This window comes from Sarcophilus harrisii, chromosome 2, assembly GCF_902635505.1.
Source record: "Sarcophilus harrisii chromosome 2, mSarHar1.11, whole genome shotgun sequence".
In the NCBI taxonomy this organism is placed as follows: domain Eukaryota; kingdom Metazoa; phylum Chordata; class Mammalia; order Dasyuromorphia; family Dasyuridae; genus Sarcophilus; species Sarcophilus harrisii.
The window spans coordinates 325,160,312-325,185,844 of record NC_045427.1 but is presented as its reverse complement, the minus strand read 5'-3'; the positions used below and the strand labels follow the sequence as shown (position 1 = coordinate 325,185,844).

The 25,533-nt window shown below is 31.9% G+C and overlaps 1 protein-coding gene across 11 annotated transcripts in view; it reads right to left on the bottom strand.

Moving 5' to 3' along the window:
- Positions 1–25,533, bottom strand: part of GPHN (gephyrin) — a 751,804-nt gene that overhangs the window by 621,506 nt on the left and 104,765 nt on the right. The gene's annotated exons all lie outside the window — the stretch shown is intronic.

The window sequence follows — 25,533 nt, the reverse complement described above, 5'->3', positions numbered from 1 at the left end:
TGAGGAAGGATCAGAACTCAGGTCTTTCTGACTCTAGGCCCAGCACTATCCACTGAGTCACCTAAGCTACTTCATGATCAGGTGATAAAACTACATTAATGCAATATAAAAACTGGGAGAATCACTTGAATAATGAACAAATATTACACCTACTACAAGCAAAGGACCATGCAATGGCCTACAAAGGATACAAACATTTTTTTAAAAATCATTCCCAACTTTAAGGAACCTATAATCTACACAGAAATTATAAACATACATACTTGAAAACTTAAATGACTACACAAGGCAAGAGCATAAGCCATGTCAAAGGTAGTATATGGTAAATAAAAGAAATCATAAAGTTGAAAGAAAACTTGAAGTTAATCTAGTTCAATCTTGATCCAAAGCAAAAATCCTATCAAACCCTATCTACAACATCCCCAACAAATAATGAATTCAAGACTTCTAGTCATATTCCCATTACTCATAGTGTAACAGAAAGAGCCATGGATTTAGAATCAGAAGAAACAGATTTGAAACTCTACTACTCATTAATAGTGCATATTTAGGCATGCCATTAACTATTCAGAGATGATTTTCTCATTTTGTAACAGAGATAATAATACTTCTATAAGTTATAAAGATAAAATGATATAACATATATAAACCTCAATGTACTCATATAACACTTTGACCAAATCACTTCACTATTTTAAAACTCAGTTTCCTAATATATAAAATGAAGAAATTGGTACTTTCTAGTTTCAAAATCTATGATTATATTAGTGATCATTATTACTGTCCCTGGTAACTATATGTTCACCTTTTGGAAAAGGAGAAGATACAGGGAGAATACAGAGTTCTCATCTCCCAAGCTGGTGGAAAGTCTGGGTGAAATGAGAAAAAAAATTATTTAGAAACAATATGCTCAACAAAAAAAAATTAAATGCAGCTATCTCTTTTGCAAGAAGGGTGGGTTCCATCAATTAGACAATGGCTGAATAAATTGCGGTATATGAATGTTATGGAATATTATTGTTCTGTAAGAAATGACCAGCAGGATGATTTTTCAGAGAGGCATGGAAAGACTTACATGAACTAATGCTAAGTGAAATGAGCAGAACTAGGAGTTCATTATACACTTCAACAACAATACTATATGATGATCAAATCTGATGGAAGTGGCTCTCTTCAACAATGAGATGATCCAAATCAGGTCCCATTCTTAAGTATTGAAGAGAACCAACAACAGTGAAACAGTGAAAGAACTATGGGAAATGAGTGTGGACCATAACATAGCATTTCCATTCTATTGTTGTCTGCTTGCATTTTTATTTTCCTTCTCAGGTTATTTTTACATTTTTTCTAAATCCAATTTTTCTTGTGCAGCAAGATAACTGTATAAAAATGTATGCTTACATTGTATTTAACATATACTTTAATATATTTAACATGTATTGGACTACCTGCCATCTAGGGAAGGGGGTAGGGGAAGGAGGGGAAAAATTGGAACAGAAGGTTTTGCAAGGGTCAATGACGAAAAATTACCCATGCATATGTTTTATAACTAAAAAGCTATAAAATTAAATTTAAAAAAAGAAGGGTGGTTCTTGATTATTGCTTATGTATATTGTACTTCCATTCAGGATTCAAAAACTTGCCTAAGCCAGAAATAGCTTAACAGAGTGAAGTGTTGGACTAAATTTAATAACAAATTCAATAAGGATAAATATAAAGTCCATTTCACAAGTACAATATAGGTAAGTTATAGTTATAAAATAAAAGTATCCTACAAGAGTTGAGGGGACTTATAAGCTCATTAGTATTCAGTAGTCTGATGTAGCAGCAAAAAAGCTAATGTCTTCAATATCAATGTTGTGTTTTCAGTATCTTTCTCACTACTCACTAATTGCCCACCTTTAGAAAGGACACCGTTGAAGAGAATCCAGAGAATAGCAACCAGAAAGGTCAAGAGCTTTGAACCTATTCTGTACAAGGGCTAAAAGCTTTAGAAAGATGTAGATCGAAGAAAAGAATACAAAAAGCAAACATGGAAAAGGAATTACATTTGTTCAGTTTGGCCCCAGAATGTGGATCCAGGAGCAAATGGTGGAAAGTGCAAAGAAGCAAATTTAGATATAATGTAAGAAAAACTTACTAAGCACTGGAGCTATCCAAAAGTAGAATAAGCTGTCTTTAGAGATAGTAGAATCTACCTTAAAGGTCTTCAAGTAGAATCTGTATTACTAATTATCAAGTATATAATATATGGTAGGGATACATTTTTTTGGTATGAATCAAGTTAGATGGCTACTGAGTTCCCTTCCTCAGCCTAAAATTGTGATTTCCCAAAAGTAAATTTCCTAATTCATATTTCAACTACTAAAAAGTATAAAAAAACAATATTTAGAACCATCAGTAATGATTCAGCTGAAATTAGATTATTTCACTATAATCAGGGTTGTTATAAGGATTAAAAAAATGAATAACATAAAACACTTTGTAAATCTTTTAAGACTACAATAAAAATTTCTGTAATTTTAGGGTACAAAGAGCAAGTAAATTTGTAAGTAAGTAAATAAATAAGTCAAGTCTTTGCCTACTGAGGTTGTAGAGAAATTAGGGTGTCTGTCACTTTAATTCTGTGGGCAGCCCAGACTATGTCTTACCCTTTTTTTTTCTTTCCCACAAACCCCTGAAATTTGGCTCATTTTCTGGTTTCTATCTACAAATACCTCCTCATCCAATTTCAAAGATATATATTTACCACTTCTTCTTTTCTCTGAAATAAGTATACAACCTTTCTTTAGATTTCCTAAGGCTTTTTATTACTAGAGGATACAGGGAAACAAAGAGGATGAGTGGAAAAAATATTAAGAATTCTTTAAATGACATTTATAGACATTTCACTGATCCATCTCTTCAACTAATTTAAGGAGCTAAATCTTCTTCAATGATCGGTTTCCTCAACCGTAAAATGGTGGTAATAAAAACACCTACCTTCTCAGGTTGTTGTCAGGATCATAGGATATATTTGTAAAGTGTTTTGCACAGAGTAGGAACTATAAAAATGCAAGCTATTATTAATATTATCATCTAGATGGGATGCAGACTATAACTAAAGTTTCTATTACATTGAAAATTACTAAGTATAATCAGCTATTATTATTCTCTTTTATTACTTCAAATTGTTCTAACTCCCTTGGATAAGTAATCATAAAGAAGACTTATCCTGCTTATCTATGCTTTCAGTAAGCTCTATGACCTCAGAATGCAACAAGAGGGACAAAAGTAGCTCCTATACGCACACAAAGAAAGGGAAAAAAATCCTTCCTTCTTCAAAGATAATTCTAAATTGATGTCTCAATATAAATAGTGTTCTAGATTGAAAAGGAAAGTCAAATATCAATTGTTTGTAAAGGTAGAGTATCTTTTTTTCTTCCCCTTTATCTTTAATATGAATTATGAATTATATTGGCCTGTGTTTCAAATATAATCCAAATTGGGAGAGGGACTAAATGATGAGGCAACTTCCTCATTCTCAGCATTATTAGGGAATTTGCTAGTATGCACTGAGTTTACAATACAAAGAAGATAAGAATTAATTATATGTTGACTAATTTATTCATAGTATTTTTATCTGCTGGTATCAACCTGAAATGGTCCTTTCTATTGAGATGAAACTTTCAATTGTTATTCTAAAAATGGTCATTTATTTTAAGACATAGTAGTTTCACACTTCCGTATCATACTAAAAAAGTTATAATATGTATGACATAATGAAAAAATAATGAATTCTGGGTCAAGTAAAAATCTTTCTTCATCTCAGTTTTCTCACAGCAAAATGAAGAAGTTCAATTGCATTTCCATTATAAAATTAAGCATAATTGAATATTTAAAGTAGAAAAAAATGAACCTAAATGAATGGCCTTGCATCTATTCTAATAATTAAAGGACTGGTAATATCATTTATCCTTCTAAAGAAAAATGGCTTGGCGCAAAAATTCACCAATTTGAAGTCCATGACACTATGATCTTGACAATTCAGATGATTATTACTTCTGAATTCTGAAAGACAGCTTTAGTTATATACTTTTCCAAAATTTATATAACATATTTAATTGTTTAAGGATTTATGCAGAAAAATTTATATAAAACAAGCCAATATATAATGAATTACTTTCAAGGAAAGATAAAGGAAGAGTTTGGTTATTTTATTCTTTGGTCCAGTAGTCTCTTCTGGAGACTAAATTATGATTTTTAAAAATTTGTATTCTGACTTTAAAATCCTTAAACTGATCTACTGAACAATTGTTCAAGATTTTGCTAAAATAATAGTATTTAACTGTTATAAATATTTCAGTCATGGCGGGGGTGGTAAACAAAAGGGGAAATGCTTGTTTAACTTGATCCTGGAAGATAGAGTTAGGACCAATAAAGGGAAATTACAGTAATGTAGACCAGTTTGGTATAAAGAGAACTTCCTAATGTTTAAAACAGGCCTAAAATAAAATAGGCATCTTCAAAAGGCAATGAATTAATTATCACTAGATGTCTATGACGTTCAGATGACATTTTAAGAGATATTTTAAGTAGAAATGAAACTTTGGATAGGCGTTTTGCATCCTTTTAAATCTGCAATTTCATAATTAAAAAGTATCCTATTTTGGGAGGGTACAAAAATACCTTCAATTATTCTTACTTATAATGGCCATATTTCTCAAACGAAAAATTAAGAAGCATGAAACAAATTTTAAACAACTTCTAACTACCAAGTCATTAATACTTTGAAACTATTCATCCTAATATTATAATATGAATATTTACATCTAATATTGTGATCCATTAATTTTGTCTAGCTACTAGTTGTAACTGGTGTGGACAAAGAAATCTTTGTGGATTTTAGTATTAGAAATATCATGCTCCAAAGCTGTCACATCCTCTACTACTTGGATACATAACTATAGAGACATGTACAATGCATTAAAAGGCACATATTTTCATGGCTCTCATTCTTTTCCCCACTCCCACCCTGTATCCAGTCATATTCAAACGATGTCAGTTATACTTTGACTATCCTCCTCATCCTGTTGCCATTAGAATTTAGACTACAGGATTCAGGGCTCTGATGTAGGAACTTTTACTTTGTTCTGGAAACAGGCCTCCATGTCACTTCTCAGTCAATTTCAAGCCATGCATTCTTGCCATCCTCTCCATACTCCCTCCCACTTTCTAGTTTCTCTTCATGTATCATGTTCCCCTATTCAAATGGAAATTGCTTCTGATTTGTGCTCCTAGTGCTTAATACAGTGCCTAGTACACAGCAGCACTGAATAAATGCTTTATAATTAATTTTTTAAAAATTCTTTATTTAATTACTATTTGCTAAAAGATAAGAATGTAGGAGATTTTTTTTTTTTTATAGTTTAGGGAGATAAAGAAACTATTTGAAACTGAAAATGTCCCTGAAAAATTGGGACACATGGTCACCATACATACAACTGCAGCCATATGGGCAATTTGAGAAAACTTACCTGCCTTGCATTTTCAGTAGCTGTTTGTTGGCTGCTGTTGAGAGCCACCAGAGCAGGATGGTATGGTGGGGGATCCAGAGACACCAAAAACCATGGCAGGCTTCTTCCTGGCAGCTAAAACATAGGGAGCAGATAAATGGTCACCTGCCCCATATGATCCACATGACCCTATAAGTGACCCTGATTTGGTGCTCAACACTGTTTACATTATACCCTCGTTAGTCCTGAACGAGTTTTTAATATCACAATACACAGTTTTAAACCCAGGGAACAATTTATTCACTGGGAAGAAATGTCTACAAACTTACAAAGTACCTAAATAAAGTATCCTGGAAGAAAGAACATACTCCACATGCCAAACAATCACCTCATATTTTGTTGGAAATTCCAATAAAATGGGGCAGCTAGATGGCGCAGTGGATAGAGCACCAGCCCTGAAGTCAGAGGACCGGAGTTCAAATCTGGTGTTGGACACTTAACAGCTTTCTTAGCTGTGAGACCTTGAGCAAGTCATTTAACCCCAATTGCCTCCGTGGGAAAAAAAAAGAAATTCCAATCAAAAAATTATATAAGCTCCATTGGGGGGTGGGGGGGGGGGGCAGGTTTTAGGGCTTGATTAAAAAAAAAAAAAGAAGATAATGTCTTTAACTCCAAAATGTTTCATTGATTAATTGGTTTTTAGTATTAGCAGCTTATATATAATAATAACATAAGAGTAGTACCAAGTTGATAGAAAAGAATATAACCTTTCAAAATTTTGGACAATTACCTACTAATAAAAGATGTGAAAAACTAAGACTATGCATGAATATTCAATCCTAACTATAGTAATTAGAGACTATATGAGATAAAAAATAAAGTCATCAAAAATGTATTTTTATCATAGAAGATACTAAGAATCTATCACTTAAACTAGAGCTAAGAACTAATATATTGATAAAGAATTAAAGTATTAAATATAAAGTATTATTTGGATCTTTATGAAAAGAAAGTTGCCATTGGCCCAGCTGAGAAAATAAACTTGAAGCAGCAACTGTATTTGGCCATACTGTTTAAAGTTTAAAGAGCAATACATTATGCTGTTTTTTAAACAATAACATGTTATTGCTGAAATTTTTCCTAGACTTGTCAAACTTTATACAATTATTTTTCTCCTGGTCTATATAAGTCAAAAAAAAAAAAAAAATTCAATGCAGCCATTCAATAGAATAGCAAAGTGTTTGTGTACAATAAGCAGGATACCAGGAAAATTTCCAACCTATTATAGTATTTATTTACAAGTTTCAAATTATTTCAAATGGTTTTATTTACTACTCAAAAAATCAAATTGTTTAGCAGAAAGATACAAAGTTTTAAAAAATCCATGTGTAACAAGAATTATAAAGCAACCTTAGTCACTAACAACAGAGAGATAGCAACTACTAATGCTTCTTTAAGCAATAAAGCCTATTCTTTTATTCCTTCCTTTTATCTTTGTGCTAGCAAGCAAAATGTTTTTGAGATAGGATTGTTATTTGATCAGGAATACATTTTCTTATTAAACTGAAATCAAGAATACTTAAATCCAAAATAATAAAGAGATAGTAATGTAATTTAAAGCAGACTTCATCAAATCAGTAGGGAGGAATTCAACATTATCCAAAGAAATTGAAAATGCAGCAAGAGAGTAGCACCTGTGTTTAGATCTGTTATCCTGAAAGAGAAGTTTTATGACTATACATGATCAAATACAATAATTTACAATGAAAATTCTAAATTTTATCATAAAATGTTATTCAAATATATTTTATTGGTTTGCTTTCTTGTAATCCCTTCCTTGGACCCCTTCTCCATTTCTCCTCAAGTAAGAAGCAGATCTATAATACAAATTCCCACATATCCAAGTCATCAGTGAGCAGAATCATGAGGATCACTAAATCATGGCTTATACTTTCCAAAGTCAGCTTTTCTAGAGCTGCCTTTGGGGTTAATTTGAACAAGGTACCAGGCACATAATTGTCTTCCATAGTGGTCTGACTCTTAAGATGAGGCATTTACTTTGATGTTACAAGTGCATAATATACGGAAACATGAGGAAATATACATTATACCATAATATGCAGTCTTTCAACTTCTCAGATATATTAAAATCAACATTCATTTAACTTGGGGTTTGACAAATATTAAAGACAAGGTAATCATAGCATCTAATAATATAATCAATCAGTTCACACATGTTTTACTATTACCATCAACTTAAAGAGAATGTGTCTGCAGGATCAAAGGATCAAAGATCATTACTCAGTCTGAGGGGTTCTAGAAAACTGTTACTTGGCAACATTTTCACTTTACTTTATGATTAAGCTCTTTAGTCTTTGCATATTTCTTTTTGTTTGTTTGTTGGCAAGGCAATTTGGTTCAGTGACTTCTTCCCTAGAGTCACACAGCTAGGAAGTATTAAGGATCTGAGGCCAAATTTGAGCTCAAATCCGGACTCCAGTGCTGGTGCTCTATCCACTGCACCATTTAGCTGTCCCTGAATGGCATAATTATCAGCTATTTTAATAGCTAGCATAATAGCATAATTATCAGCAAATTATCAGCTAGAAAGTTTTTACTTTGTATATGACTTAAGGAGTACATTGGTTAGATGTACTCTTTAAATCTTTACAAAGTTTTTAAATCCTCTGAGACTATTTCTCTTCTAAAGATTTTTGGGAAATATAATTTGAGTCCTCAAATGATGTTGGAAACAATGCTCTGTGCAATGCTCTATGGCAACATAAAGTCTTCTTCCTTTACCTTTTCATTTGTTTTTTTCTTGAAAGTTGTAAAAAGTTATTTGACTCTTAAATTTGGGGCAAAATCCAAAGAAAATTACTGAATTCTAGCCTCATTTAGAGCAAAATTCACAGATAAATCTAATGGGAGCAGTTCTCAATATTTTCTTAGTTTATAAACCTCTTTGGCAGGATGAGAAAATTGGTCTCTTAATTATGCCACTTATTCCTACTTCCTGCTGGGGGAAAAAATCAACTCACTAATCAAAGTTAATGTAAACAATGGCTATTATTTTGAAAGATATACTAAAGAGCTGAAAGAAGATTTTCTAATTAATCATTCAATAAATATTTAAGGTGCTACCAAGCAATGCCATGCCTTATTATATGAAACAAAGACATAAGATTTAACAACTTTAACAAGGTCAAAAAAGAACTCATTGCATTTCCCACCAAACCTACACCTTTTTTCTGAATTTCCCTGTCAAGGGTATTACCAACCTTCAGCATAATTCTCAATTCTTATGCTAGAACTATCCCTCACTTCTTGTTTTTTATTCTTCATTTTTGAAGAGGATCAATAACATATATCCATCCAATGAATGGCCAAATCTTTCTACTTACATGATATCTCTCATATTTGACCCCTTCTCACCTTAAATCACATCCTCAATTATCTCTCACTTGGCTTACTGGAAAAAGCAATTAATTGTTCCCCATTTCCCCATTCAACAAGTCTCCATTCACCGCACTTCATTCTCTACACAGCTGCCAAAATGATTTTCTTTAAACTAGAGTTTAACCATATCATTCTTGCACTTAACAAACTAGAATGGCTTTCTATAGCCCCTCAGATAAAAATATAAATTCCATTTTTTTGGGAGGGGGCATTAAAGTGCTTCACAACTTGGCCTTTTTATATCTTTCCAGCCTAATTATATATTACTTCCCTTCCAACATTCTACTGTCCAGGAAAACTGGCCTTGTTCCAAAAACATGAATTTCCCATCTTCATGATTTTGTATTGGCTACTCGCCCCCATACCTGAAATGTACTTCTTACTCTAAGAATTTCTTCTTCAAGACATCAATCTTTTTTTTACAAGAAGTCTTTCCTGATCTACCCAGCTACTAACACTTTCCCTCCCCAAATTACCTTACTTTTTATGTCATATAAGTGTGTATGTATACAGAAACATATACATGCAGAGATTTACGTATATACTTATTGTACACACATATAAGTGTAGAAGGCCAGTAGGTTGGTATAGAGATTTAGGCCCATATCAGCTCACCATCAGATGTAGAGGACCAGTAAGCCCATGCCCAATGCTGGCTTATTACCTCCTCAATAATTGTAAAGACATATTTGGTAAAAATCAGAATAATCTTGATAAAGAGTGCCAGCAACAGGAGCAAGATATTTTAAGTATACTATTTACCTCTCAACAATGAATTAAAGACATATGTGAGGTAAATGCACTAGTGTGATAATTTCTGCTATTTACTATTTTGTTTCGACAAATACTTTGGTATTGAAAAAACATCACAATTTTGTTGATGTTGATGAACATTACAACTAAGCTATTTACAATTCTGAGTTGATAAGTAGTTTAATATTGATGATTGGGGTGGATACTGAAATGTCAAAGTATGGAATGTGCATTAACTCTGGAGGAATATGATGTCAACTGAAGCTAACTAATGCTATAACACTAGCCTAAAAGGCATATTAAGCCTGGCACTCAAATTAATAAATGAAGCCTGTGAAGCATATCTTCCACCTGGCTTTGGGTATTCACTGGAGCTTGACTCCAACATATAAGCAATTAGATGGTAAAAGGACAATGACTAGCCTAGAGTGAGGAAGACCTGATTTCATATTCATCCTCTTGACATTTACTACCTCTGGGGAAATGATTTAACCTCCATTATTCTCAGTTTCCTCAGATATAAAATATCATCTACCTCCCAGGGTTTTTTAAGAGGATTAAATGAGATACTGTAAGATGTTTAGCACCATATACATTTGAACTATTACTATTATGTTTTTGTTTTAGTTGGTTTTATCTTCCCGAATAGAAGTAAGCTCCTTGAGGATAGGGAATCTGTTTAATTACTGTTGTTTCTTTGTATTCCTAGCATCCAGAATATGCCTCGAACAACATAGTAGAAATGCCTGCTAAATAATAAATTCTCTATATTGATTAAACTTACAAGCTCTCTGAAAGAATAAGAACTACACATATAAAAAGTTAAATAGCAATACAGGAGATTCTACAAGTTAGCAAATGATTTAGTGCTTACATAATGAATATATTATCAAAATAAATGAATATATTATCAAAGAAGTGAAGTGATTACTGTGACAAATAATTGGGGGTATAGAATTAGATTTCGAAAAATAACTATTTTTGTATTAGTTTTTTAAAAGGAGGAAAAATCTGGGAGAAGGCACAGAGGCAGAAATGCATGACATTATGTTTAAGAAAAAGTAATAACCCCTGTATGTTTAGAGTAGAAGATACATGTATAAAAGGAAGAATATTTAGGAGAGTAAGGTTTCCATACATGAGTAAGATACAAATAAATAATGAAAAGTAATTCAAAGGCTTTTCAAAAAAGGAGAAGGAATATAATGGCTTGATATTTTAAGAGAGTAAACTAATACTCTTGAGGTTGGGAAGGGGAAATCCCAAAAATTTGGAGTCCCAGATAGGTGTGGGGAAATACCTCAAAAGAATTTGCAGGCTTGAACCCATCTCCTAGTCAAGAGGCAAAGCTTTATTGCAATAATAATTGTAACACCATTACAAAGTTGACTGAATTCTAAGGGAATCCAGCAGGGAAAAAGAAACAAGGAGATACTTTTATTCAGCTTTCAGTCATAGATATGCCAATTATATGGTCATAGGAAGGAATTGTCTGTGGAAGGAGTGATTCTCCCTTGAACAGACTATTACCAACAAGATTACCAGTCAGCAATGAATTGGAGAATGGTCTTATTCACTATTATTTTAGGAATTAGATGTGTGGGAAGTTTCCTGAGGCCAGAAACTAGCTGACTAAGGAGTGATCATAATCAGACAAATTGGGAGTGGGAGTTTCCAAAGCCAGAAGATTTAGGACTACTGATTGTTAGAACAGAAGCCCCCCCCCCCCTAAAATCAGGGGACCACAAAATCACATTACATCAATGCAGGTATGCACAACTGATTGGAAGGAAGCAAAATGAATACAGATTGCTAAAGTAAGAGATTATAATCCTGCAATGATTTCACCTAGAACAGGATGACAGCAATTGAATGGGAAAGGGAAAGATGCAAAAGACATTACTAATGAAGAATTGATAAATTTATATGAGTTTTCCTTCTTGCCTTATAGTTATGATTTCAAGGAATAATACTGACAAAAAGATGAAAGTTAAGACAGAGAGTTGGTATTGGAGGAAGATTACTAAGTGTGTTTTAGATATAATGAGTTTGAGATGATGGTAGAATATTTAAGAGCAAATTAACATCTGATAGGCAGTTGTTGCTGATAGTGAAAATGATAACTAGGAATGGTCCAAGAAACAGTTTAGTATTTAGTAGCAAATCTAATTAAGAAAACACAATCAGAATAACAATTTTGTTTACAGATGTCCTTCAATAGGCCTGCTCTTCTTTTTTATTTCATGATACCGAGCAACTATAAGAGAACTTACGAGGCTAGTTAGTAAATATGTGTAAATATACTATGTGGATATATATATGTGTTTGTGCATATATATGTTTTAATGTGTATGTATATATACACACACACACAAAAATTAGCAAAATGCAAACTTCTTGATGGCAACATTCACTTTTATATTTATATTTTCAGTGTTTAGCAGAGTGTAGGCAAAAAACTAGGCACTTTTAAGTCCTTGTTGGTTTAGTGAAATTTATGGGAGTGCCTACAACATCCTTGATGCCCTACTCTTTTTTTTTCCTTCCCTCAACAAGAAATATGTTTCCATAATCCTTATACTTCTTATATTTCCATTAGAGAGATGTTGTACCAATTTTCACTTATTTTTATGATTCATCCTCTCTGATCAAATGAATCTCTTTTCTGGCTATACCTCTACAACAATCAAATCTGAAAAAAAAAACTTACTAGATAAAGTTTGTCTTTGATATTCTATTATCTCTTCCTTAATTTTCCTCATCACTGTTTATTCATGGACTCTTGCTAAGTAGAGTTTCTAAAAATGACTTTCTATCTGAATAATGTCTCTTCAAAAAGTATGCAATGTCTCATACCCTTTTCCTCCTTTTTTCATCAATCAAAATTTTATATGATTTGTATCTATACACTCTTAGAGCTCTTATATTAAAGTACTATGTAAAAGCTAGCTATTATTACTATTAAACTAGGTAATCTAGCTTGATTAATTAAACTCCTGATGGGAGTTAATATCTCAATGCAATATACAACCTAAGAAATAGCTGCATTTTACCAATGATCTTAACTTAAAAGAAAAGTATGTTGAAATTTCAGTTCTATTAGCAGAATAATGTACATTATTCTGAAATATGTGGGTCTCTGACATACTTCAAACAATATCAGATTGGCAGCTATCTACATAAATTACACGTAAAGCTTGATACTGCATACCTAAATTCTAGCACTTTAGCTGTGGTGTTTCCTATTTTTCTTTATACATCATCTCCAACAGCTAACAGCATTGTGAGTTACACTTAACTTTAATCTAAATGCAACAGGATCACTGAAAGGGTCTCAATTATAGGGATCAATTAAAATAATCTGAGAGAAAAGAATAAAGTAGGAGAATATTTCTTTTTTGAAATTTTATTGATATCTTTTGTTTCCATGTCATCTTTATTTCCCAATATACCCTTCTCCTGGGAAGCCAAATAAAGGAAAGGAAAGGAGAATTAAGTAAAATAAGCCAACATGTCAGCCAATTCCTAAAGAATATGCTATGTTCCATAGTCTGTAATGAAGGGAGTTTGGTCATTATACAGCATCCAATTTTATTTTTTGTTATTCCCTTCATATTATTGTAGTCATTATTTTCCTGGTCTTATTTACTTTCAATTTTGTATTGGTATTTTATGTGTATATGTGTATATATTATCCCTAATCTCTCTACATTCTTCAAATTCATACTTTCTTATGAGGTAAAATTTTATCACATTCACATTATGCCACCTACAGGGCAATCAAACTAGTTAATAGGCTTTTAAGCAGCAGAGTACCTTAAGGAAGAGACAGAAGGATGCATCTGCAATGCAAATCAAACCACCACCACCACTTCTTTTATTTTCCATTAGATTTAGACCAGGACAATGAACCCAAAAGCCTTGGAAATAACAATAATAGATCAGCTTCTAGTGCTATTCTACATAGAAATAAGCCCTGTGGAGTTGTCCTAGAATATTTCTGCAGTTTTTACAGCTACAGCTAACAGAAGACCCACAAAAGAAAGTTCTTGAAATCAAAGTCCTTGGAAAAGAAAATTTTTGAAACCAAAGTCCTTCGTATTATTGAATGGTTCAACATCAGAAACTGACAAAGTTGAAAATAACTTATCTGCTTTGACCTTTCCATTTGTCTTGTAGCTGATACCTTCTATATGTATTTTCTCCCTCAGTGGAATGTGAGCTTGAAAGCAGTGACTAGCTTGATTTTCTATTTGTATTCTCAGTGATTAGAGTACTGGCATCAATGTTCTTGAAAAGAATGCTCTGGTTGGCTATCTCTAAAGTTATGATACTACTGAAATCTTCCATTCCTCATGAACTTCTTCAATCTGGGCGTTGCAGCTTTCTATCATCCTAGTCAATTTTTCCTTGGTCCAAATGCTACTGCAAGTTTTCAATATATCCACCTGAACCTATGCTGGATGCCTCTTCCTTCATACAAATTTTGGGAGTATTTTTCTGCAGTTCTAGACTACATGAAGAAACTTACTTATGCTTTGGGGGGAATATTTAAACATTATTTATAATGGCAATTTTAGTATTTCTTTGTTTTATATTCTTCTTGAAGTGTATGTGGCAGAATAAAAGTTCCTCTGTGACCTTTCATACTACCACCTTAATCAGAAATCTTATAAAGTATTCACAGAAGAATGAAAAACTGACTTCAAAAGATCTTGTTTCTAACAGTGTTTCTAATGCAGCTATCAAAATCACAAAACATTGCTTGAAAAGTGGAATAAATGTTAATATTTTTGTATAAAAACTCTAATTATCAAGTAAAGTATGAAACAGATCTGGCACAGGGAACAGAGATTGCCCGAAGATGGTTAGGTCTGTCAGATATTTCAATTTATGGATGATATACTGATTGCCACAAGCCCAAGAACACTGAAAAGCCTCCTAAACAGTTAAAAGTCAGTTCTACTCATCCACATAGGAAAACCTAAGAGGATGAAGAATTTCCATCGTTTAGGTTATCATATGAAGCTGAATGAGAGTGTTCTAACAGTACATATATCTTTAAGAAAAACCAGGAATGAACAATGAGCTAGGCACTCAGTAAATCTGTTGCTTTGATTTTAATGATGATAATATAAGAAAAATCAGATGGGATTCTTTTACTATTTTTTCTTCAAAAGTATTTAGAAAAGAATATGGATATACACTTTCTTTCAAAGATTATGCTTTTCCAACTTAGCAATTAAAGAAACAATTTGTAAAATTAATTATATATTGTCCAAATATATTGCTATTTCAACTTGTGGCTATTGAGATAACATTATTACAAGCATTTCTAATACAAAAACTTCTTTAAGTTAATAAGTTAATTAGAAAAAACACTTACTAAACATATAATTTAAGTGAGGAATTGGGTGAAGTATTGGAGATACAAAACAAAAGCAAAATAATCTCTGTCTTCTAAAAGTTTATGAAATAAGATTTTTTTAAATGCCACAAATTAAGAGTAAAATGAATAGATTAGCAAAAATAGTATATTTCAATAAATTATAGACTAGCAAAAACAATATATTTCAATAAATTAATCCTGTCCTAAGCTGGATATGTTAAAATCAAGGGATAACAAGTGGACTGCATGTACTACTGATATATTAGTCAAGCTAGGTTAAGAGATATTGGTCAAGCTAGGTTAGGAGATAATTTTTATGTCATTTGTAAATTTTTTCATATGAATTTGGTCATAACATTATTAATTTGTACAGAGTTGAAGTCATAAAGGATTGATTAAAAAAAACACTGTATTTGCTCAATTTAATTAGGAAGACAAGAGACATAAGATAAGTTCTTCCTGTTAAAAGTATTTCTGATTCTTTGAATATTCTTAACTTTTGATGAAAATTAAGTATACAGAAATACAGGTAACTTTTTATAGATTTATATAATACACCATTTCTTCACTGAAGTTGTTTAATTGTTCTATTAATTTTAGTATTCTGACTTGGGTGTGCTAGATATAGAATGATGTTATCTATAAAATAAGGATATTTTAGTTTCTTCGTTGTTAATGTTTATTATTTTAATTTCCTTTTCACATCTTATTGCAATTACTACTAAGATTTTTAAAGTTAGGTTGAAGAGACAAGGCATAAATGAACATACCTTTATGCCTCTTTTTTCTCCCCTGAGGCAATTGGAGTTAAGTGACTTGCCCAGGGTCACACAACTAGGATGTGCTTGAGGCCACATTTGAACTCAGGTTCTCCTGACTTCATAGCTGGTGCTCTATTCACTGCGCCACCTAGCTGCCCCTTTTTGTCTCTTTTAAATGTGAATATTTATGGTATTATCTTCATTATCCAATGGAGCATTTAAACAATATATTTTATAGTCTGGAATGTATTATTTTAAAAAATCAAATGAAGAAAAGAATCTTCTACATTTTATTTTACTCTTTAAAACAATAAGTGAATGCTCCATTGTATTGAAGGCTTTTTCTGCATCTTATGATGTAACATTTTATTTTTTGTCTTGTTAATATTATTTACTATATTGTTGTACTTGAATTGAACCATTCTTGAATTGGAGTTAGAAATTGTATTTGGTCTCAGTAGATAACTTATTTTAGTGAACTACAGCATTCTACTTATGAATTATTGATCCAATTTTTTACTCTGATATTAATGATGCTGGCTTACAGATTTGTTTCTTAGTTTTGTTTTTTTCATCCTAAGAATTGAAACCATATTTGCCTCATACAAATTATTGATAACATTTTCTGTATTCTGACCTTTCTATAGCACAAGTTACTTGTTTCTTAAGTTTGGGGAAAAAATTTCTTTGTGAACCCCAATGGCACAATTGTTTTGAATAATTATTTCTCACAGGTAAAAACTTCAAGAAGAAACATGTACTTCTTAGATGAGTGTTTCCAAACATTTCACTACTAAAAACATTTATTATATATTCCTATTCAAATTCCTTTATTTTAAGTTGTCATACTACTTAGAAGTTATATATCTAATACAAATAGAAGTAAATCTGTTTTCAAAGAAAAAGAAAGATGGAATATTCTTTAAATAATCAAAATAATATCAAAGTTCATTGTTTTATTTTAAATATATATGATTTTGATATAATTATTCATTCAACAAATATTTATTGGAGTTCTGATTTTTGTTTCAATTAAATTTATGTCATGTTCGTGATACAATATCAAATTAGAATATAACATTTCTTTCTGTCTAAAGGACAGCAGGGTAGCACAGTGTATAGAGCTGGACCTGGAACAAGGAAAACGAGTTCAAACAGCCTCAGTCACTTACTCGTCCTGTGATCTTGGGCAATCACTTAACCTCTGTTTCAACTGTAAAATAAGGATCACAACGGTATCTACTTCACAGGGTTGTTTTTGTAAAAACACAGCACAGTGACTGGCACATAAGCAGGTATTACATAAAATGTTCATTCCCTCTGTCTCTTATTTCAAACCAATGCAAATTGCATCAGCATAATGTGAGAAAAGCATTAATTTGTGAGTTCAAAGATGAGTTTAATTAATCAATAAACATTTCCTAAACCTTTATTATATGCTAATGTCTGTTCTTTGGGTCTCAGATACCTCATCTTTTAAAAAGAATTTAAATTAGATAATTTCTAAGGAAAATCAAACTCTGGCATACTACATCAAATGATGTGTACACCATAGTTAATAAAAATCCAGTCTATATAAGTAGCTAATCTAGGAGAATGTACAGCCCTCATAAAACAAATGAATTACAATGAATTTTTTTGATCAAAGCAAATCTTTTTTTTGAGAAAATAAAATTTATTTACTTCAATATAATGAGCAAAATTATAATATGCATAGAACTAGATTACTTTCATTATGTACATAAAGTAATTATACATAGTAACTCTTATACTAGTATGCATACATGTGTTTGAAAAGAAAGAATAATTGACTGAGAGCAGAATTTTCCAAAGTTTGGAGATAGGACCCTTTCATGGTACAGTACAATATTTTTTTTTAAATAAAAACTAAGTTCAAGTCAAGTCAATTAAAGTGAGACTAACAAAAAAATTCATGTCATTGGGAGGTGGCAGAAGGAATGATTCATCATTTACTGACATATCTCCAGTGGCTCAATACAATCAGGTACCCATGTCCTCCCATTCCTCTTGGAGAAGTCTGGCAAGGGTGAAGAGGGAGGAAACAGAGAAGAGGAATATGCCAGAAGGAGGGCTAGACACTTATGGACACAGAGAAGCCAATGTGATACTCTTAATTCTCACCAGATTTATTTTGTGCTGAAGATGAGTAACAGAGGTTTGATGCCAAGCAGGTTTCTGAACAACAGTGCTACATAATAAGTGCTACATAAAATTGAAGTCACCATTAAGCACAGAAAAAATCCAAAACCCAAAGTTACAAACCACTTAAACTCTTTGGTTTTTTATTCGATTATGAAATGAAAAATTTAATCTAGATGAATTTAAAGGTCCCTTCAATTTGTGACCAAATGACAGCAATGTAATGAAACAATTTTTCACATTATTTTTATTGTATGTTTAAAATTTCTGTAGTGTCATGAAATATTGTTAAATCTAAATTTGAAAGAAAAGATCTAAGAGATGTCCTATTCTAATGTGTAACTAAACAGAAACCTCTAAAACTAATTTATAGAAAAAAAGAAGGGATCCCTAAGTAATGCATGTGTAAAGAGATTTCCTGAAAGTATAAATATAAGGTGCTTTTGGAGAGCTTCATCACAAATATAAAGTTTAATCTTTCCCTTTTATCCTAGTCATCTCTTGAGGATTACTTCCACAAACTGCTGAAATCTGAAGAACAAGCTGCTATCCTATACTTCGCCATTTCTTATCCAAATTTTTTGAAAAAGTTTCTACAATGGTTGCCTCCACTTCTTTTCTAAGTCCTCAGTTTCTTGCAATTTGGCTTCCAATTTCATTGCTTAGCTGAAATTGATCTCTAAAAAGTCACCAATAATCTTTTAATTATCAAACTTGATGGTGTTTTTAGTCTTTATTCTTTTAGACCTATATGCTATAATTGACACTGTTGATCATGCTCTCTTCCCGAAAACTTTCAACTTTGGATTTTTCTGACACTACTTCTCACCTAGTTTTCTTCAGTCTCTTTTGCAGGTTTATCATTCATATCATACTCCCTAATTGTGGTTGTTCCTCAAGTTACTGTCCTACAATCTTTTTTTTTTTTCCTTCCTTCTACACACTTTTTTTGGTAACCATTAGTTGCCATGGATATTCTTTTTATCACTTCTATCTTTATATCCATCCTTAGCCTTCAATTACAAATTATCAATTGCCTACTGAACACACTGCAAAGTAGATATCCCAGAACAAACTCAAATTCAACATCTCCACAAATGACTTCATTACCTTTCTCCTGAAATCATCTCTTCTCTCAAACTTCCCCATTTCTCTTGAAGTAACTTTCAGTTTTCCTTTAATAATCCTTTCAGTTTTCTAGGGCATAACTTTAATATTATTCTTAACTACTCATGTTTGCTCACGTCACACAACTGGTTTCTACCTCTGAAATGCACCATCTAACAAGTCTAAGCCTTTGCACTGACAATCCCCATTGACTATAAAGGACTTATTCCTCACCTTTACTTTATAGAAAGTCTTTTCAAAATGCAACTTAAGAACCATCTATTACATAAAACCACTCCTGATTCCCTTACTCCTCTGCTAATAGCCTCTCTCCCAAATTACTTTGCATTTAACTACCTGTTATTTAATTTTATTTATTCTCTTTTCAAATATTCTATATATACTTCAATACATACCTTTTGTTTCTCTCATTACAATGTAGGATACTTAAAAATAAAGACTCTTGTTATTTGTACTTAAATAGCTAGAGCCTAGCACAGTTACCAGGCCCAGAGTGGGCATATGACAAATGCTTGTTGATTCATTCACTGATGTCTTTTAAGAAATCCCTGGAATTTTAAAGCTAATAAACCCTGAAAGAATTTTTTGCAGAGAGCTGCTGAAAATAGTAGCTCACTAATTATGTATTTCAATTTCTGCACCATAGCTCAGTACTGTTTTAATATTTAATTAATAAATTAATAATCTTAATAAAATTAATTAATATTTAATATTTTAATATTGTTAAGGTTATTAAATATGTCATTTTATTTCTAGGTAAAGGCAAGAGTGTTAAAGGATCTAATTGATATATGTTTGGGCTCCAAAGTTCTTTCTACTATCCTAATGCAATGCCTGAGCATGAGATACATGTTTTATCTTATCAAAATTTAATAATTTATTTTAATTACTTTTAAAATGTCTTCAATTATAAAGCCAATTTAATTTGTAAAGCAGACAAGCCAGAAGATTTCCAAATAAGATTTGGAGTGAAGCAAGGCTCCTTATCACTATCATTATTCATTATTTTACTGTTAATTCTATACCCCAAAGAGATTAAAGAAAAAGGAAAAGGTCCTATATATACAAAAATATTTATTGCATCTCTTTTGGTGGTTGCAAAAAATTGAAAACTGAAAACTGGGAAATGTTTGAATAAATAATGGTGTTTGTTGATATTATATTACTGTGCTTTCAAAATAATAAAAGGGATGGTTTCAGAAAAACCAAAGATAAATAATATGAACTGATGTAGAGTGAAATTAGCAGAACCAAGGGAATCATTTATTCAATAACAACAATACTGTAAAAACAACCAACTCAGAAACACTTAGGAACTCTGGTCAATTACAGTTCGGATATTGAACCACAATTCTAAAGGACTTGAGAAGAAACATCTTATTCAATGCCAGGTAGACAATTAATGGAAATTAATGATAAAAGCATGTTTTCCCCTCCTTCTTTCTTTCTACAAGCCTAAAAAGGGAATTTGTTTTTCATGACTGTAATAGCCTTTGCTCTTCTTGACATCTAAGTAGATAAGAATAAGAAGGGAAGGGAAAGAATTTGGAATTGAAAAATGGAAAAAAATATTTAAGAGAAAGTTTATGTAGATATAAAAGTTAATTTTATTAAACATTTAACAAAAAGTTAATCCTCTAATAAGTAAATGGTTCACAAAAGTAAGCCAGTGAGAACATCTTAGCAAATACCATATATATATGACTAATATAGTCCTAATACCCCAAATAGGGTGACATAAAGCAGAAAGATAGAACTGTATTCTGCTATCACCAATTAACCCTGATGGAAAAATACTGAATAAAATATTGTCAAAGAAGGAACAAAAATATATTTAATATGATCAGGTTGTATTTATACCACAGAATATAAAAGTAATTTTAATACTATGAAAACTGTAAACATAATTGCATATTAACAATGAATTGCAGGATAGTATTAATAGATAGGAAAGACTTTAAACAACCACATATAAGAATTAAAAGACTTTTTCTTAACATAAAGAACAGTATGTATATAAATAGAAGAGCTAGTGTCATGTGCAATAGAGAAATATTAAAAACTTTCCTTGATGATTAGTAGTTAAATAAAGAAATTCAATTATTTCTCCTATTACCTGATACTCATTCTAGGCATGTTATAAGCAATTACATGAGAAAGAATTGAAGGGATAAGTAAAGACAAAAAGGAGACAAAACTTTTCTATTTGTAAACAATATTTAAACTTACTTAAAGATACAATGAAAAAAAACATTCAATTAATAATTTCAGCAAACTAGGAAGCTATGAAATCCACAAAAATAATAAGCCTTCTTTATGTGACAAACAAAATCATAAGGGTTGAATTACTGCTAACCTGTAATTATTCCCACTATCTTTATTCCTATTCATGTGATGCTATACAAAGGTGGAGGAAATCATGAAATCATGTCCAGACTACTACAAATGATGCTTTAAAATTTTTTTTTAGCATTTTTTTTTTTTTTTTTTTTGCATTTTGAGTTAGAAATTCTTTCACTCCCTTCATTCGGTGCTCCATTCATTGTACATGTGAAGTCATACAAAACATATTTTCATATAAGTCAACTTAGAAAAAAAAAGCAAAAAAAAAAAATGAAAAATATTTGCTTCAATCTGCACTCAAGAGTTAGTTCTGCAGTCGTCTTACATCATCATATTGATCAGAATAGCCAAGTTTTTCACAATTGATTATCCTTACAATACCATTGCTACTGTTTACAATGTTCTGGCCTCCCTTCAGATTACATTACATATTTCAGCTGGGCCCTCATTGAAAAAGGGAATTATTTTATACCTTTAGGGGATTCACTATCTTTATTCACTATTCCACTCATCACAGAAGCTTTTCCAAACATTTTTATCCTTCCTAAAACCTTCCACAGTTTTCTCTCACTCGAGAACCTTGCTTCATATTTCATGTAAAAAATAAAGGTCAACTACATACCTCTCAAACTAGCTAAGATGATAGGAAAAGATAATGATGAATGTTGGAGGGGATGTGGGAAAACTGGGATACTAAGACATTATTGGCAGAATTGTAAACGGATCCAAACATTCTAGAGAGCAATTTGGAACTATGCCCTAAAAGGACTGTCAAACTGTGCATACCCTTTGATCCAACAGTGTTCCTATTGGGCTTGTATCTCAAAGAGATCATAAAGGAGGGAAAGGGACCTACATGTGTAAGAATGTTTGTGGCAACTCTTTGTAGTGACAAGAAACTGGAAACCGAGTGGATGCCCATCAGTTGGAGAATGGCTATTCAAGTTATGGTATATGAATGTTATGGAATATTATTGTTCTGTAAGAAATAACCAGCAGGATGATTTCAGAGAGGCCTGGAGAGACTGACATGAACTGATGCTAAATAAAATGAGCAGAACAAGGGTCTATATACATGGGAGATCATTATACATGGGAACAATAAGATTATATATATATATATATATATATATATGATGATCAATTCTGATGGACATGGCACTTCTCAACAATGAAATGATTCAGACCAATTCCAATGATCTTGTGACAGAGAGAGTCATCTGCAACCAGAGAGAGGAGTATGGGAACTGAGGGTGGATCACAATATAGTATTTTCACTTTTTCTGTTGTTGTTTGCTTGTATTTATTTTTCTCATTTTTTTCCTTTTTGATCTGATTTTTCTTATGCAGTATGAAAATTGTGGAAATATATATAGAAGAATTGTATATATTTAACATATATTGGATTACCTGCCATCTAGAGGAGGTGGGGGGAAGGGAGAGAAAAAATTTACACCACAAGGTTTTTCAACCAGAGTCAATGTTGAAAATTAACCATGGATATGTTTTGAAAATAAAAAGCTTTAATTAAAATAATAGAAAAGAAAGGTCCTTTGCCAAAAGCTCCCTCTTGTCCCTTCCTCCACTTCTGATATCCACTCAGATGCCTTCCGACACTTTCTTATCCTGCTGTCTCACATGAAGAGATGGTCCCTTTCCTTGCCAAAGCAAACCCTTCTAGATATGCACACATAATCCAATGCATTCTATCTACTCTAACATATTACCTATTCTACTGTTATCCCTGTCTCACTTATCTTTAATCTCTCTTGATCCATTTCTATAAACAAAACCACATTCTGCCCATTTTCAAACAACTCTCATTTGGTTCTCACTAACTTTGCTCCATCTTTTTGTGGCTATATTCCTTGAGAAAGTCACCTACAATTGGTGCTTCTATTTTCTTTATTCTCACTCTCTTAATTCTCTGCAGTCTGGCTTCTGATTTCACCTTTCAACTATAAATTGCTCTCTTCAAACTTAACAAAGATCTCTTAATTGTTAAATATAAAGCTTTTCTCATACATCTTGAACTATGCAGCATTTTGACACTACAGACCATCCTTTTCTCCTTCATACTTTTCTTTCTAGGTTTTTACGACATGGCTCTCTCCTGGTTCCCCTTCTTCCTTTGACCTTTCATTCTCAATTTCTTTTGGTGGTTTTTTTACCCAAGTCATGCCAATTACTAGTGAAATTCCCAAAGAATTGTTCTGCACTTTGTTCTTCTAAACTTTTCAGCTGGTAATCTCATCAGCTTTCATTTAATTCAATTATTATCTATATGCAGATTATCTTACAACTCCAACTGAACATATAGAATGGTATGTCCTGAGACTTAAACTCAGAATATACAAAATTAATGCATTATTCCTCCTCCTAAACCCTCTTCCTCTTCCTAATCTCCCTATTATTGTTCAGGATACTACTAACCTCTCATTCAGTAGCTTTCATATCTTTGATTTGAGGAAAATTTTATAGACTAAAAAAGAATAAAAAAAATCACAAAAGACAAAACACTAACAATATAAAATTAAAAGTTTTTTGCACAAGCAAAATTAATCTGTGTATTAATTATCTTTGATAAAGTTATATAGAAAAATAGAATTATAGAAAAAGTTGGAAGGGATCTTAGAGGCAATTTATTCTATACCCCTGATTTTACAAAAGGAATTAAAGAGAAAAATGAAAGTCTAGAAAAATAAATTGCCTTCTTCACTCAATATGAAGTAGTAAGTAGCAAAGCTCTGATTTGGAGTCATCCCATGACTCCATATATAGATCCTTTTCAATTATACCATATTGTCTCCCCAACAATAAGTGGAAAAGGACATAAACTATTTTCAAAATGTATTCGGGGTTGAGAACTTACTGACATGCTAGAATTTGTATTTTAGAAGGTTGCCTCTTAGTACTATCTAGAACCAATATTCTTAGCTTTGAATAGGCTGAATAAGCCATTGGATTATTTCAATCTTTAAGCCAGAAAACTTGCAAAAAAAAAAAAAAGTCAAAAAAATGGTAAACTTGAATCTCATCTAGGAGTTTTCAAAAATAACACAAAGGCTGAGGGTAGCTTGAAGGAAAAGATCAAGGAGATGATGGTCTTTTCAGCCATACCAAGCCTTCAGAAATGAATTGAGCTGAAGACCAACAACTGAAAGAGAAACTGAAAAAGTCAACAAGAGCAAATCAAAGTACAGTGAAACTATAACAGAGAAAGGAGAAAATGTGGTGAACTACTAGGTATTATACTATAGTTATTTTGGAATAGAGAACTTGGGCCAAGTTAGTTATGCAACCTCTTCAAGTTATGCTCTTTTATCAAATGCTTCTCTATATTCCGTGTTTCCAGAAACTATAATATACTCAGATCACTTCTTTAAATTAAACATTTCTGGCATGCTTCAAATATAAAGAACCCAGAAGTTAGCTAGAAATATATAAAATCAAATCAAGGTCGGAGCACCAAATCTTTGAATGAATGTTAAGAATTTTCCTCACTGGAGGCTTTTGGTTATTTTAACTGCATCAATAACTTTCATCTGACAAACTCCATAAAAGTCGAATAGGTAACCATATGGGCCAAAGAGAGCTATCAGATTACTTTTAGGCCAAAAAAATGAGCTACCAGTTATGAGTACAGTACGTTAAATCACTCAATAGGAGAGAGGATTAGGTAGAAACAGAGTAGGTTTGGAAATAAAAAGGTGTCAAAAAATGGACTAGACTTTTATGAGTGTAGCCACAGTAAAATAAAAACTAGCTTAGAGACCATTTATATAACACTTTAAGAATTGGTAAACATTTATACAAATATTATCTCATTTTAACTGTACAACAAACCTAGGAGGTAGATGCTATTATTACTACCATTTTACAGATGAGAAAATTAAACCAGGTAGAAGCTGAGTGATTTGCTCATAATTATTATGAAGAGTCTAACATTGGATCTGAATGCAGGTCTTCCTGACTTTAGATTTAGAAGGCAGAGGACTACAGATGAAGATAACACTAAAAAAGTGTCAGAATTCTAAGAAGTATA